Source organism: Erpetoichthys calabaricus, chromosome 7 (genome assembly GCF_900747795.2).
Source record: "Erpetoichthys calabaricus chromosome 7, fErpCal1.3, whole genome shotgun sequence".
NCBI lineage: Eukaryota > Metazoa > Chordata > Cladistia > Polypteriformes > Polypteridae > Erpetoichthys > Erpetoichthys calabaricus.
In genome coordinates this window covers 529,682-538,436 of record NC_041400.2, presented here as the reverse complement: position 1 = coordinate 538,436, position 8,755 = coordinate 529,682, and positions in this window count along the sequence as shown.

Genomic DNA, 8,755 nt, shown 5'->3' with positions numbered 1-8,755 from the left:
CTATCTATCTATCTATCTATCTATCTATCTATCTATCTATCTATCTATCTATTATATAGTGCCTTTCACATCTATCTATCTATCTATCTATCTATCTATCTATCTATCTATCTATCTATCTATCTATCTATCTATCTATCTATCTATTATATAGTGCCTTTCACATCTATCTATCTATCTATCTATCTATCTATCTATCTATCTATCTATCTATCTATCTATCTATCTATCTATCTATCTCTTTTTACTTGCCCAGGTTGTCAGGGCAGTAGTCTAACCAAAGATGTCCCTGCCACCTCCTCCAGCTCCTCCAGGGGGATACCAAGGCCTTGGAAGGCCACTGGGTGGTATAATCTGAGCGGAGGTCTCCTCCCCATTGGACATGTCTAAACCCTTCACCAGGGAGGCGTCCAGGAGGCCCCCTGATCAGATGCCCGCACCACCCCGAGGGTCTCCAGCTCCTCCTGAATGTCTGCGCTCCTCACGTTGTCTCTAAGGCTGACCCCGGACACGGTGTGAAGGAAGCTCATTTCTGCCACTCGTATTCTCAGTCTTGTTCTTGTAAAGCTCCTGGCGGTAGGTGAGGACAGGACCAAAGGTTGAGCGGTGAATCGAGAGCTTTGCCTCCTGCTTTATTATATTATACTTGCTGTGCTACTCATGTAAGACAGGATGAAGTCTGAATAATCCAAGCAGGCCTCAGCTTTACTGTTTGCAGTCCACCATCTATTGCAGTGTATTCTGTAATGCATGTAGTAATAAGATGCATTACATTTTTCATTCCAACAGATGGTGCATCACAAACAATAGCACTGCTTTACAACTCCCATAACAAATTGTGTATAACAGAGACATGGTAACCGGTCAGACACACAGATACACACAGAGACACGTGTCCTTTTATTAAGGTGGGCTACCGATTGTGCAGTGGCTGCCATATCTGCCTATCAGTCTGTCTTCTAGTGCTGCAAACCGTCCACCCATTTGGAGCAGGACATTCCTTGAACCCTGATCAGATGACTGCCAGACACACTAATTTAGAGTGAAATGTTGAACGTGGGACCAGGGAGGTCCAAAGAAGGGAACATGGCTGGTCTCATTGCGCTGTGGCGGACAGATGCTGTAGAATCCCAAGAAGACTTGTGATGCCCACCTGCGCTTGTTGCTCACGCACTGGCGTGTTTCTTGTGTGTTGCGTGCCACATTGTGGCGGCTGCCAGGTGTGCTTCTTTAGTTTTAACGTTCTTTGTCCTTCAGACGTGTTTACCCAGCATGCCGTGCACACCCCCTTCGTCCCCATATCTGTAATGTGAGCTCCTGTACTCAGGGAGGTAAGGAGACTAAAGCCACCTGATTGGCTGAGAGTGTGGGCTGGCTGAGCCGCCATTGGCCGACTGCAGGAGTCTCGTAGCTGGGAATTGCTGTTCTTCCCGTGCAGATCTCGCTGGGAGGCTCGGCGTTTCGTATTTTTTCTCGTTTTATTTCGTTTGTGTATTGAAGACTAAAGCCAGGAAGCAAAGGAAAGAATTGTGGGAATCTGAACTAAAGTGCAGCGTGACGGAGCCGAAGCCGAGACCTGCATGAGCCCACGTGGCCGTGAGCAGTGGGCTGAGCGTCTTCTCCTTCTGCCACCCCTCTAAGACTGGAACTGTAAAGTGGAGACCCCCCCCCATGAGACCCTCGTATCCACTGCTGGCTCCTTGTCCTGCCTTTGCGGCGCCAGTTAATCTCACTCCGTGATGGGCAGTCGACGCTGTGCAGCCCACTCAACTCCCACTCAGCCCTCTGTGACCAGAGACCCCGCGTTTGCAGTCCCGTTGGCTGCAGGCCTGATCCTTCTTTGGCAGGACTCTGCGTTTCTCAACCACGTTACTCACAGAGGAGGCAATTAGTAAAGAATGCAGCAAACAAACTGGTGGGCCTCACTGGAACATGGGGGGCTGTGCTGTGGACCTGTTTAGCTGCCCATTTTCAAGCTGTGCCCGTTTACGTGAGCGGAGATGTGTGCCAGTCCACCGAGGCCTGTAACCAGGTGTAGGCCGAGGCCCGCACACGTCACTGAGACACGCGGATGTGGCGCCGTCTGGTAGGAATGCCTAACAAGCAGTCAGCAGCCCCCATTAACTCAGCCCCACCAGCCCCCCAAGACTGGGTGACCCTTTTTAATTTAGTGGCTTCAGTCAGTTCAGGCAAGACGACATTTAGAGTGACAACCAAAAAGCCAACCTTTCAGCCCGGTCTGTTTCAATGTGAAATGAAGAGACGGTTAAAAGGAAATGAAAATGACCGGGAGAATCGTCAAAGTCAAAGGTCAGGTTAAAGGTCAAGGCGGCAAGTCGAGGAGATCGCTCAGCAAAGCCAAACACGACTGGAAGATTTGGAGTCAAAACCAAATGTGAGGATTTGAGAACAACAGGGAGGACTAAATAAAAATCTTTTCATGCAGCAAAACAAGGTTTGCCCATCAAGCTCGGATACCCAAGAGACACTTGGGGTGACGTCACAAACGAGGAGACCCCGGGGGTTCCTAAATGGGATTACAGAACACACTTTCTAGCCCCCACATTTGAATTCTTATAATCCACACACAGATTGACAGGAACTGCCCAGGAATTTACACCAAAAATGATGAACGTTGTGGAGCCCAACACAGGCCAGCAGCGAGAGGCCTGCTCCTTGAGTTTGGGGCCGGGCCCTGGCTGCTGTCCTTTCTAGGCCCTATCTGGAGCCATGAGGCCTACTTTTAAGATGAAGCCTGTGTTCTTATTATCCCGTCAGCGCCGTCGGCTCTTTCTCGTGTTGTAATCAGTTTCTTTTCTTTAGTTGATTATTTATTTTCAGTCCATGCCTGCAGGCGAGCGCACACAACTCATTCAGGCGTTATCAGCCGTCTTCGAGCCAGATGTTAGCCGTCGTCATCACGTTTCCTTTGTTATTTGCACACTTTAATTTTCGCCTGTTTACATTGGTGCCCGTTCTCATTATATTTAATCAAATCGTTTCACGTGCGAGTTCAGTAAGATGTGCGGATGTCACGTACGGGCAGCTCAGTTTCCAGCTTTGTGGTTTGTTTCCTCGCCCTGCATGTCACGTTCTTCTGTGTCATCCCTTTTAAGTTCATTCTTGTTTTTGACTTTTTCTTGTCATCTCACACGTCCGTATCTGCGTCTCATGGTTGTGAAGTAACCTCATTCATGTCTGCGAGAGTTCAAAAAACGCCGGAAAGAACGTAAAACGCACAATCAAAAGCCCAATCAAGCGTATTGAAGCCCCAGACGAGGATGGGCCAATCAGCGCTGGCCGTCGGGCCCACCATGAGGAGCCCCCTGCTCTCCACGTGTGTCTAAAGTCGGTCAGAGTCGGCCGATTAGTCAGCAGACGCCCATCGCGTGCACCAAAACTCTGGAGGTCTTTGGCTTCTTTGCACATGTAAACATCAGAAAGTGTGCATTTGGAACATGTCCACCTTCCACTGACATTTGTGGTGGGCTTCCGTCTACCGCTAGTCATGTGTGTCCCCAAGAATCCACCAAACAACGGGAGGCTGATGCCCAGTCCGCCTGGATGAGCACGAGGTTGTTGTGGTACCCACTGACACTGTCGTCATCTGACCCCTGGACCACCCGCTGCTCACGAGGACCTCTGGACTATGAACTGTCCACGCTGGCCACTGCTCTGGTGAGCTCTTTGCACTTCAGTCCCCAGACTGCTGGAAGGAGTGAAGGGGCTCATGTCAGACTCCTTTGGTAGCTTCTTCAAACCGAGTGCCATCAGCTGGTCCTCCTCAGAGGAGAGTGACGCTCAACATGCTGCTTTGTCTGGTGTTCAGTGCATCTGTCCCTCAGTTGCTGTGACTGTCCTTAGAGGAGCGGACGATCCTGCGCCATTTTTATTTTTATGAGAATGACCAGAACATGAAAGAAGATCAAATGTCAAACCCAAATCAGAAGCCCAAAGCAAGCAGTGCAAGTCCCCAACCACAGTCTCGGTGACGAGAGAGTCCTGTCACGGTCCTCGATGGCCTAGCGCCCTCTGCTGCCTGACCCAGTTCCCATAGCAACCAGCCCAGGAAGTGCACCATGAGACCACCACAGTAACGAGCTCCCAGTCGGCCGGCGAGACGGTGCCAGCGGACGTAAATAACAATCTTATAAACTCACAAAGCGACAGACTCCTTGACCTCCAAAGGCTCTCACGCCGAGGAATTTCTTCAACTACGAGAGTTCAGGTGAGGAAGGCAGACGCTTCGAGGTCATCCTCCCTGAAGGTGGGCGCTGGAGAGTCTGCCGTCTTACATTTTCAAAGACCTTGCACTCGTCTTGCGGTTCATTTTACTTTTCCTGCTGTTTCGTTTTTTGGATCGTCTTTGACAGCGTGTTGTATTTAACGGCTGTCTGTGTTGTCACAATGGGTTAAAGGTCATCGTAACGAGCCCTTCCTTACCTGGGCTGCAGGTTCAATCCCCTGATTTAATGTCTTGTGACATTTCTGGCTTGGGCTTTTTTTGGCAGGCGTACTTTCAACTTTGATGTTGTCCCTTTAGCTCTTGAGGTTCCATCTCCTCGTTCTCCCATCAAATGTCATCGGCCCCTCTGGCAGAGCAGCATGTTGATCAGCACGTGACTTAAGGAGCGATCAACTTTGGTGCAGTGACGACTCATGGAGGCCATGTGACCCTTCGTAAGTCACATGACGACGTCTGTCCTCCCCTGCTGGCTGACCAGATGTACTGCACAGTCGCAGGTCCAGTCCCCTAATCCTTCACTGCAGAGATGTCCTCATCATTGCTGTCCTTCTTCAGCCACCACGCAGTATTTGGAGTCACAGTCTGTGCAGTTTGGCACTGAGACAGCACACGGTGTGCCCAGGGAGCCGGGCACACTCAGGAGGTGAACGTGGCAGCTGCAGGGCTTTGTTCTAATGAGGAGCGCCGAGCCCGGTGGACTGAGTAACCTGCCACACAAGAGCCAAACCACTCATTAAAAGTGTCGCCGTCACACTCTGCAGCTGGACGCTCGATGCCATGAAGACGCAAGCTGCTCTGAGGAAGGTGGAAGCCGTGCCAGGAATGAAGAAGAGGAATAGAAAAGACGTTGGGGATCTCTTAAGCCTGAACGTGAGAAGATTATCATTGGGTTCCCCTCTTTCATGTGAACCAAAGTACCAAGGGTACCAAAGTCTCAGGTGAAGGTGGCCAAGTGAAAGGTCTGATGACACCATCTGTGCCCACACGTGGCTGCCTGCCCAGCACTGTGGTATCAGTCGTCCTGCGCTGTAGGCCGTGGCTAACTGGGGGGCTTATCAGGCACTTTGAAGCTTCTGGAAAACATGAGATGCTGCTGAGATGACCAGGAGGAGGGCGGACTGAAAAGCACTCTGCCATCTGGGCAGCACGGTGCCACCGTGCTTAGTGGGCTTTGAGGCCCAGTCTGGTGCTCTCTTCACTGGGTTTAAGGCTCCATCTCAAAAACAAGATGATTTCATGAATTGGTGGCTTTTCACTTGTGACTTACCGCCTTTAGGATGGCAAAGTGTGAACAACGAGGTCCCAGCATTGGCAAACCCTAACCAAGCAGTGGCCATTAATGGGCTCACTTGGAGAAGCAGCAGGGACACAAAGGGCACCAACGCCACAGCATTAAACACTTTGAGCCACCAGTCCTGACCATCTGTGATGGGCTTGGCGGTCCGTTGACCACCTGACGACTTCACGCCACACTTTTTTTTTTGCTTTTCTCATCAAATAAGGGGGCAGAGTGTGAAGAACAAAGGCGCAGGTGTTTCCAACAATGCAGAGATGTGAGCGTCTCGGGTTCTTATCAGGCTCACCTACGTAATTATCAGGTTCTCTGATTCAATGGCATTGTGTTCACAGGTGGAGCACCGAGGGCACCGCCGCAGGACGCTAAAGTCAACATTGGCCGGGCCGTCGCCTGGTAATCAGCACACAAGATGCCCAGAGCTCCACCTGACATGTACACAGAGTGGCACTGCCAATCCTCTAAGTGCGATTGACAAAGTCAAATGAGCACGAGTGACTGACACCAACGGGCACACAGGTCCAGAGGGTGCCATCTGCTTTGTCTCATCAGGTGCCCAGTTCTTACCTCACCTCTCCGTCTTCTCTTTACTGCTGGCTGGCATTGATGGTCAACTTTGAGTGCCAGCCAGGAGCCACTTGATGTACTGAATGTGACAGTTTATGGGTTTAATGTCCCATTGACACTGATGGGAACCCTGACTGCAGCGCTCTCTAGTGTCTGAACTAGTATACTGTAACCAGACAGACAGACAGACAGACGGACGGACATACAGACAGGCAGACAGACAGACAGATTTTTTTATATTTATCTCTTTCAGGGTTCAAATCGTCAAATGTCTTTCGTCCTCAGCAGGTTCCTCTAAAAGCTCTTCATTTTTTTAACAGCATTTCCATCACCATTTTACTTTGGCCGCATGGTTGCTGCCATGGCAGTTCATCCAGTGGTACACTGGGAAAGTGTGACATGTGACGTCCTCGGCGTAACTGCATAAAGGTCACCACCAGCCTTGCTGGTAAACACGGGGTCAGGCTGCTTTAGATGAGGCCTTTTCTGGGCAGGCTGGAGTTCTGTTGGAGCCATCACATCCATTTCAGCAGGTCTGGTGCTCCACATCATGAGACCCCCCGGCCCCCCAATCCCACCGGCTCAATGAGTAGTCCACAACACAAGCAGAACAAATAACAGTACACATCAAGTGGAACTAAATAAACATTGAAAAGTGAAATGAAAGTAAAGACGTGCAGAACATTTAAAAAACAACACGAAGGGCGAAAGAAAAAGAAAGCAAACGTACAGGTGGGACCTTCTCTCAATTCAGGAGGACCACCTCAGAGGGAGCCGCTTGGGGGGCTCAAAAAAGATGGAGGACATCCGATGTCACTGAGCAACATTACCAAGGCCGATAACAGGGGGGCTGTGAAAGGGACCTCCCAGGGGGTCAGGGGGTCTCCGTGCCAGGCAGGAGTCTTCTTTGGCTGTTGTTTTTCTTTATTTCCAGAGCTCAGAGGATCAAATGAAGGGGTCTGAAGTTGAGCAGCGGTCCATGGCTGCCGTGTCAAGGGTACGTAAAGCAGAAGCTCATCGGGGGCCCACTTGTGTGCACAGCCCTGGAGTTGGCGCCGCGCCACTCAGCGTTACACAAGCCTGTTATCTCCCCTGACTTTTCATTAATTTACGCTGATCTCTGCTCCAGCTGGTTTACGCCTCTGTGATTTCTAATACTTAACTCTTTAATATTTGGAAATTTGAGCTATCAAGAGGAGAACACGTGAAAAGCAAATAAAGTGTTAGAAAAGCCACAACAAGATCAGAAGACCAGGAGACATCAGAGGGAGTCTGGGCACCGATGTCAGCGGCAAAAGTCCAGGACGTCTCCTGAATGACTTCCGCTGGTGACACCTGGCCTGTCTGTGGTCACACAGCTAAACCTTTGACAATATAATACAATACGCTTTATATTTGTATCGCCCAAAATCACAGAAGGAGGGCCGCAGTGGGCTTTAGCAGGCCCCCAGCCTTGACTCTCTAAGAAGACAAGAGAAACCCTTGTAGGGAAAAAAATGGAAGAAACCCCGGGAAAGGCAATTCAAGGAGAGACCCCCTTACCAGGTAGGCTGGCATGCAGTGGGTGTCAAAAGAGGGGGTCCATACAACACAATAGACAGAAGAGAAGACAATCATCCTCAATAGAAATATGACAAGTGCAGAGCAGAACTCAACAGCAGGTGACATCCCATAATAGGATTTGGATTTCTTCAGAGAGTCCTGGAGGCCTCGGCCATCAAGCCACACCTCCTATTGGCCAATCCACAGCTTAGTCAGGTCTGGGCCAGCCAATCCGATGACAGGACGATTCCTGTGCTCCTCCATCAGAGATGACTTGACCTTAGTCAGGCAGAACACCTTGGCAGGTGGGCAGTGGCACCGAGTGCCACATTTGAGTACAGAGAAGAGAAACAGAACAGGTGAGGGTGAGTAACCAATGAGAATTGTCACATTACTCCGGTCTTAGTGCTCAGACTAACAGCAGAGCTAAACCATTCACCTCAGCCAGTCAGCTTGTCTTGATGTTCCTGTAGGATTTGTGATGGATTAATAATCAATAAGACACCCACCCCGGGACGGCAAATTCATGCAGTGAATGGGGCATCGGATCTTAGTTTCACGTTCTGTCAGAAATATGAAGAGATCTGTGCAATTCAGGAAGAAGGTTCAGAAATCGGCAAACAACTTCTTTAACACTCGTGGACAAAGACTTGCTGTCACAAATGACCCCAACTCTCCTCTTGATGTAAGCAAAAGAATAGGATTTATTTATAATATCAAGATAATAAAGGATGGACATATGCAAATATACAGACACAAACAGGACAAAACATAGAATGACCAAAGCCTGGTTGGACTCGGCCGCTCCTCTAGATAAAGGCACACGACTTCTGAACGCTGATCTTCAATTCATGAGGTTAAGAAGTTTGTGTTTGCTGAGCTCAGGGAGGTCTCTGTCTCAGTGAGTGTGTGTGTGACGCGCTGCTCTGCCCTTTGCTTTGGGATTTAAGGTGAGTAACATATAATAATATAATATAATATAATATAATATAATATAATATAATATAATATAATATAATAGCCAGAGCTTCCCCTTCACAAGGTTATCATCCTTAGTTACGGGTTTGTCCCGTCTATTCAGTGTCACCCATCGAGTGTCATCTTTT